This window comes from Physella acuta, unplaced genomic scaffold, assembly GCF_028476545.2.
Source record: "Physella acuta isolate Inbredline_101_S28 unplaced genomic scaffold, ASM2847654v3 ptg000355l, whole genome shotgun sequence".
NCBI lineage: Eukaryota > Metazoa > Mollusca > Gastropoda > Physidae > Physella > Physella acuta.
The window spans coordinates 526,213-534,995 of NW_026731874.1; positions in this window are offsets into that span (position 1 = coordinate 526,213).

Genomic DNA, 8,783 nt, shown 5'->3' on the forward strand with positions numbered 1-8,783 from the left:
TTCAAATTGATTGAAAACTTGTGTCATCATTTTTATAAACATAATGTTTTTATTTTCTTCATAAATGAGGATGATATGATTAAACAAATAAATAAACTAAAACCTCTTTATTTAGGGTTGTGATGTCGGTCCGGGTGCACCAATAAAAAGCGACGTTTAGCATTACATTAATCTAATATGTTGTTCTTCTAACGTTCATTGCAATCCGTTTTGCAGAAAGAGTGCGCAACGACCAATTCTCAAACGTAAGTGCCGGATTTACTAATACTACTTATTATTCTTCGAACTCATCACAGTATGTTATTAGATCTACCAGAGGATAATCAAGTGGGAGGCGGGGAGAGGGGTTACACCATTTAGTGGCGTGACACCTAGGCGAAAAAAAAATGGAAAATTTATAGAAGAAAAATACATTTTTACCCGTTTAGTTAAGGATTAATTAACGTCAAATTACGTATTCTAATTGATCCGAAATTGTAATATATTGAGCTTTATATTGAGGGGAACTCATTCTTCTTTATTAGTCTTATAATGTTTGAGTGATGTCCCTTGCATGTATTGTTCCGTTTCCGATTCAGAATAAACAACAAGGTACATAAAAATGGCTTCCTCGTCTGTTGTATTATCTGTCTAAGATAACAATCCACTTCATTGGCGACGAGGATAATTCATCCACTAAAAAGAGCACATGCTTACTTAAGAAGAAGCTTGCTAGAGCATATTTGCTAAGTATTTGCAGGATAATGGCGCTGTATGGCCAGATAAAAGAATTTAATTCGAATGATGAAACCATTCATGATTATCTAGATAGGTTAAGCTTTTATTTTGAAGCTAACGACGTGACGATAGAAGCCAAAAAGAGAGCTGTATTGTTAACAGTTATAGGGCCTCAACAATTTAGGCTATTAAAGGACTTATGCGCACCAGCTAGTCCAGCTACCAAGAGCTTTAACGAGCTGAGCAAACTCTTAACAGACCATCATGCGCCTGCACCACCAAAGTTCCTGTGTAGAGCCAGATTTGACGGTAGGACTCGTCAACCAAACGAATCAATATCAGAATATGTTGCTGCTTTACGTCATCTAAGTTAATTCTGTGAATTCGGGGACACGCTGTCTGACAGACTATGTGAAAAGTTTGTGACAGGTGTAAACAGCCCTGATGTTCAAAGAAAGTTGCTTCTCGAGTCAGATCTAACATTGGAAAAAGCAATACAACTTGCAACTTCATTCCAGCAGTCATCCGAGGCGGCCAGATCTCTAGCGCCCTCAGGGATCCATGCAAGTCAGTCAACAAACAACCCCATCAGAGCAGTTCAACTTATGCTAAACAACCTGCAAGTTCAAATCCTAGATCTAAATCTAGTAATAATTATCAGAAATGTCATCGATGCAACGGTCCCCATGCATCTCATCAATGCAAGTTCAAGTCAGCAACTTGCTATAACTGCAGTAAGCAAGGTCACATTGCCAAGGCCTGCTTTGCAAAGTCTTCGTCTGTTGCTAGATCTAGCCAGTCAGGACAGTACCGCAACCAAAGGCAGCACTATGTTAACTGTCACCAAGACAGCCTAACCCAACCAATGAACCACTCTACCAGTGAAAATGCTCAAACTGATCCGCAGCCGGAGTTCAACCTGTTCTCTGTGAAATCAACAAGTCATGCTCCAATCAACGTACTAGTTTATATCAACGGTAAGAGCATCATCTTCCAACTTGACACGGGAGCATCTCTAACCGTCATCACAAAGAAGGACTTTGACGCTGTCACAGGAGGATCAGTGCCTCTACAACCATGTCACAAGTGCCTAACAACATACACAGGTGACAATGTTCCGGTGATAGGAGAGTGTATGGTTCATATAAGCTATAATGGTCAAAGTGTTAAACTTCCTCTTCTTGTGGTTGAAGGAAACGGACCACCATTACTAGGTAGGAACTGGTTAGTTGATCTTAAGTTAGACTGGGGGAGTATATTTTCAGTGAACAATGCAAGAGAATCTAGTTTTACTTCAATAGATAAAGTTGTATCTGAAAATGAAGGTGCCTTTGGTAGTTCAGGGTTACTAAATGATAGGACAGTGAAGATAAGCTTTAAAGATACAAATCCAAGATACTGCAAAGCTAGAGTTCCACCTTATGCAATGAGGGATAAAATTGAAAATGAGCTAAGTAGATTGGAATCTAATGGCATCATAAAAAAGGTAGACTATTCCGATTGGGCAACGCCCATTGTGCCAGTGTTAAAGAAGGATGGTTCTGTAAGAATTTGTGGAGACTATAATAAAGCTACACTGAATAAACAAATAGAGCTAAATAGGTACCCTATTCCTAACATTGAGGAAATTTCTTTGAATTTAGCAGGAGGAGACAAATTCACTGAATTAGACTTTAGTCATGCTTACACTCAACTAGAACTTCATCCAGATTCAAAAGTCTATACGACAATAAACACACATAAGGGACTCTACCAATATGAAAGACTATCTTTGGTATATCATCTAACCCTGGAATTTTCCAGGCTGTTATGGACAGTATTTTTCAGGACATTCCAAATGTTTGTGTTTACTTTGACAATGTGTACATAACTGGTAAGAATGACACTGAACATCTTAAAACACTTGATAAAGTCTTGAAAATAGTTGGTGAAAAGGGTTTAAAGATAAACAAAGATAAATGTCAATTCATGCTGACAGATATTAGTTTTCTGGGTTATAATTTGAGCAGACAGGGTCTCAGACCTCAACCTGAGAAAACAAAAGCCATTAAAGAAGCACCCAAACCTGAAAATACCCAACAGCTAACAGCTTTTTTTGGGCTTGATAAATTACTATGCGAAGTTCATAGGGAATCTGTCTGATAAACTATCACCACTGTACAAGTTGCTGCAGAAAAATGCAACTTGGCACTGGGGTAAACAACAAGATGCTGCTTTTAATGCAGCAAAAGAAGCTTTGTCTTCTGACACCTTACTAACTCACTATGACCCAGGGAAAAGACTTATCTTAACATGTGATGCTTCACCAGATGGTGTAGGAGCAGTTTTATCCCACATAGATGAAAATGGTAACAGACCCATTGCTTTTGCCAGTAGGTCTTTGAACCAGGCTGAGAAAAATTATTCTCAGTTAGATAGGGAAGGCTTAGGCATCATTTTTGGTATTAAGAAATTTCACAAGTTTCTGTTTGGTAGGGAGTTCACCATCTTTACAGATCATAAGCCATTGCTGGGTTTGTTTGGGGAAAACAAACCCCTACCTGATCATGCCTCACCAAGGGTTCAAAGGTGGGCTATCACACTAGCCGCATACAATTATGAATTGAAATACAAACCTGGATCTGAGAATAGTGCAGATAGTCTTAGTCGTTTACCTTTAAAAAACCAAAGCCTTAGTTATGTACCAGAAGATGTATTTGTTCTTTTCACTATCATGGATAACTCCAATATAAATGTGAATGATGTTAAGAGAGAAACACAAAAAGATGAGTGCTTGATAAAAGAATATGAGTACTGTAAGAATGGTTGGCGTGAAGAGTCAGTGAATGATGATTTAAGGCCATATAAAATAAGAAAAATAGAATTAAGTCTAGAAGATGGATGTGTGCTATGGGGGTCAAGGGTTATTATCCCTAAAATGTTACAAAAAGAAGTTTTAAGAACTTTACATGATACTCATCTTGGTTCTTCCAAAATGAAGAGTCTTGCACGATCGTGGTTCTGGTGGCCACATATGGATGCTGATAATACTGATATTGAAAAATATGTAAAGCTTTGTTCAAGCTGTGCACAACATTCAAATCAACCAGCTACAGCACCTTTGCAAAACTGGGATTGGCCAATCGAACCATGGAAACGTATCCATATAGATTTTGCAGGACCCTTCATGAACAAAATGTTCTTAATTGTTATTGATTCACATTCTAAGTGGTTAGAAGTTAAAATCATGAACACAATCACTGCAAGTGATACCATTATAGAACTTAAGGAAATATTTTCAACTCCTGGATTACCTGATCAAATTGTTTCAGATAATGGGCCTAGTTTCACTGCTCATGAGTTTAAACTGTTATGTGTAGCAAATGGTATTGAGCATATAACCACATCACCCTATCACCCTGCTGGGAATGGTTTGGCTGAAGGAGCGGTAGGCATATTCAAAACCGCTATGGTAAAAATGGGTACCGGTAACAAATTTTCTCTCAGGGAAAGAGTAAACAGGTTCTTAGCCAAATACCGCACAACTCCTCATATAACAACAGGTGTTGCACCATGCGAATTGCTGTGTGGTAGGAAAATTAAAACTCACCTTGACCTACTACATCCAACTGTTCAAAGGTCTGTTTCCCGACATCAACATACACACAAATTAAATCATGACAAAACATCCATTGAGAGAGAATTTGGGGTTAATGATAATGTGTATCTGATAAATTATGGGAGAGGGGAAAAATGGATGCCAGGTCAAATTGTTCAATGTACAGGACCTGTGTCTTATAAAGTAAAAACAAATAATGGACTTATTGTCCGTAGACATGCAGACCAGTTAAAAATAACTTGTGCAGATAATAAGTGTGAATCTATCAATCCCGCCAGATCTGACCGGTTCACACCAACTCAGCTTGTTCCACAACCAAGGTCTGTTGATATGAGTGAACCAAGTATTCTAGAGGCAGAAAATGTAAATTCTGGAATTAATGATTTAGTTCCTGGACTTCCTGAGCTAGAGAGTCCAGATGGTCAGAATCTTGAGTCACCAAATCAACAGCCACTGAGAAGGTCAAACAGGACAATCGAAGTCCCAGATAAGTTAGACCTTTGATTTTAAAGGTTAAGAGGGCTTTGACATCATTGTTTTGTATTTCAATTATGTTGTAGCATATTTTGCATTTGTTTGTAAGGATTTAATCTACCAAATGATTCAAATCATATAATGTTCATGTTACAATATATTTAGTGATTTATTACATTGTTTAACATTTCGGAAGGAATGCATATAATGTTTTGTATTGACTTTTGAAGTGTTATTAATTGAAAGGGGATCATTATTCAATCTTTCTTTTATTATTGCTTTGCAATTCTAATGTTTTAAACTAAATAAGGAAATAGCAAGGTGATTTTAGGATACTATCATTTATTCTCTTGAAAGCTGTTATTATTTACTAAGGGTAAAGGGATGTAATATATTGAGCTTTATATTGAGGGGAACTCATTCTTCTTTATTAGTCTTATAATGTTTGAGTGATGTCCCTTGCATGTATTGTTCCGTTTCCGATTCAGAATAAACAACAAGGTACATAAAAAATGGCTTCCTCGTCTGTTGTATTATCTGTCTAAGATAACAATCCACTTCAGAAATTGTACGCTGGATTATAAAAATCTGGTCGCGTTGAAGAAACTAGCAGCGGTCCTCGCAGTTATATTTCTTAAAAAGCTGATTTAGCATCAATGGTAGCTCTGTAAGATGATTTAACTTTAACAGAAATATAAAAAGTAAATAAAAGCTAAAAGAAAATAATTAAATATTTTAAAATGCTATTTCACAGCCGCCAAAATTAGATTTACCGAAATGGGTCATGCACTGAATGGCCCACGACAAAACAGCCCCGAACAAAGGATCGCTGCCTATAGGCTCCCGCCATATATCTTTATACAACTTAGATAGCATCAAGGAGAAGTTGATGTACCTATAGGTTCCCGTCATATATCTTTATACAACTTAGATAGCATCAAGGAGAAGTTGATGTGCCTATAGGCTCCCGCCATATATCTTTATACAACTTGATAGCATCAAGGAGAAGTTGATGTGCCTATAGAGCTGTACCTAGGGCAATGTGTGCTAGCATTGGTTCACACAAGCTGATGTACCATTTTACTCGGTGAATAGTGCATTAACAGGGACAAGCCCTTGTGGAAGTCCTGTCATAATGTGTAGTGTGTAACAGTAGAGTCGTAGAACTACTACACCAATGTTTTAAAGTGTGTAGTGTGTAACAGTAGAGTCGTAGAACTACTACACCAATGTTTTAAAGTGTGTAGTGTGTAACAGTAGAGTCGTAGAACTACTACACCAATGTTTTAAAGTGTGTAGTGTGTAACAGTAGAGTCGTAGAACTACTAAACCAATGTTTTAAAGTGTGTAGTGTGTAACCTTAGAGTCGTAGAACTAGAACTACAAAGTACCCGTCTATAAAGTCACACTACACGCAGCAGAGTTATTGTATTTTTAATGAATGTTATATTTGAGTCTACATCTTATTGCACGCCCGAGAGTGTAATCACTAGCTTGTGTCTGGATATTTCAAGCAATTATTTGACGTGTTGCTAAAAATAGTAACAGCCTTTTATTACTGTCATCTCCAATAGTGCATGATGATGATGATGTCGGTAATTAACGACATGCCCCAATTAGCATTAAAAAGTCCCATGTTAATCTGATAACAGACAAATCAGCAAAAACATTTTGAAACGTTTGTAAAAGTAATTCAGTCGTTAAAGATAGGTAAGGTGTGCGCCAGTTTTTATTTTTCTTTACCTTTGATCGTAGCCCTCAAATAAAAAGAAAAAAAAAGTAAAAGAAAATAAACCGGGAGTGATCTCCACTAAGCTTTCTTGAATATTCTTATATAACACTACGGGGTATGGGAACTCGGGATATAGACAATATTTTAAATCAATTTTTAATTACTTAAACGTTTTAAAATAGAATAGAATCTTATGGAAAAAAGAATTGTGCACCAAGTGAACGCCAAACAAAATGTGTACAATAGTGCGGGATATTATTAGTACTTTATAAATTCACACGCGTTTTTTGAGAAATCGGAAATAGCAAAAGTTACTAACTTCCGGTCAACGGAAACTACTTCAAATTTGGCGGAAGGCAGAGAATTAGATCTTTTATTAACATGTGACATTTCATTTATCGGCCTGAAACAGTACTCAAGTTATAGCTTTTGAAAAATTGAAAGTTTGAAAGTTATGGTTATAGGAAACTCCTGTAAATTTGATAAAGAACTACAAATTTGATATAATACTTATGTATGAAATTTCATCACCTAGCTGTAACGGTACTTAAGTTATCATGTTTACAGACATACACGTACACATACACACTCACATACATACGGACAGAATTGCAAACCCCAGTTTTTCCGACTGGATTACGCATAGAACGCTGAAATTTTGATACATCTGCATTTATTATTTTTGCCCGATTAAAATAAGTACCATATATGATGAAGTACTGAGGTGTAAAACGATGAAAACTGTCAAAATTTCCTGTGATTTTTGTGCACGATTACAACATTTCCTCAATACTCTGTATAGGAGAAAGTAAAAAGAAAACAAAAACAACTTTTTAATATTAAGCTTGTTAAAAATATAACTATGCACTAAAAAGATTAAATAAATTATTTTCTTTAAATGTATAATAATGAACTATTATTTAAATATCTAAAGAAAATTATTTATTTTTTCCTTTTCATAATTATAATTATCGGAAGAAAAACACCTCTAAAATTTGAGATTTTTATAAATCTTAACGTTTGACAATTTCCTGGATGGCAAAAACTTCATTTTTAAAACTTTTCTCTGTTTCTGTCTCTCTCTCTGTGGGTGTGTGTGTATGTGTGAGCGGGTGAATGGATGATTTATTTTGTATTATATTTTTGTGTATGAATCTCTGCGTGAATGGTCAACTGGTCAGCTGCTACGGGTTTCCCCCTCCGGCCAGTCACAGGCTATTTAAGGCCGAGTTTACTGTTTGATTAGGATGTTTTTGATTGGAAATAATGTTTACGTTTTTTATTGAGTTTACTGTTTGATTAGGATGTTTTTGATTGGAAATACTGTTTACGTTGTTTATTGAGTTTACTGTTTGATTAGGATGTTTTTGATTGGAAATACTGTTTACGTTTTTTATTGAGTTTACTGTTTGATTAGGATATTTTTGATTGGAAATAATGTTTACGTTTTTTATTGAGTTTACTGTTTGATTAGGATGTTTTTGGTTGGAAATAATGTTTACGTTTTTTAGTGAGTTTACTGTTTGATTAGGATGTTTTTGGTTGGAAATAATGTTTACGTTTTTTATTGAGTTTACTGTTTGATTAGGATGTTTTTGATTGGAAATAATGTTGACGTTTTTATTGAGTTTACTGTTTGATTAGGATGTTTTTGATTGGAAATAATGTTGACGTTTTTTATTGAGTTTACTGTTTGATTAGGATGTTTTTGATTGGAAATAATGTTTACGTTTTTTTATTGAGTTTACTGTTTGATTAGGATGTTTTTGGTTGGAAATACTGTTTACGTTTTTTATTGAGTTTACTGTTTGATTAGGATGTTTTTGATTGGAAATAATGTTTACGTTTTTTATTGAGTTTACTGTTTGATTAGGATGTTTTTGATTGGAAATACTGTTTACGTTTTTTATTGAGTTTACTGTTTGATTAGGATGTTTTTGATTGGAAATACTGTTTACGTTTTTTATTGAGTTTACTGTTTGATTAGGATATTTTTGATTGGAAATAATGTTTACGTTTTTTATTGAGTTTACTGTTTGATTAGGATGTTTTTGGTTGGAAATAATGTTTACGTTTTTTAGTGAGTTTACTGTTTGATTAGGATGTTTTTGGTTGGAAATAATGTTTACGTTTTTTATTGAGTTTACTGTTTGATTAGGATGTTTTTGATTGGAAATAATGTTGACGTTTTTATTGAGTTTACTGTTTGATTAGGATGTTTTTGATTGGAAATAATGTTGACGTTTTTTATTGAGTTTACTG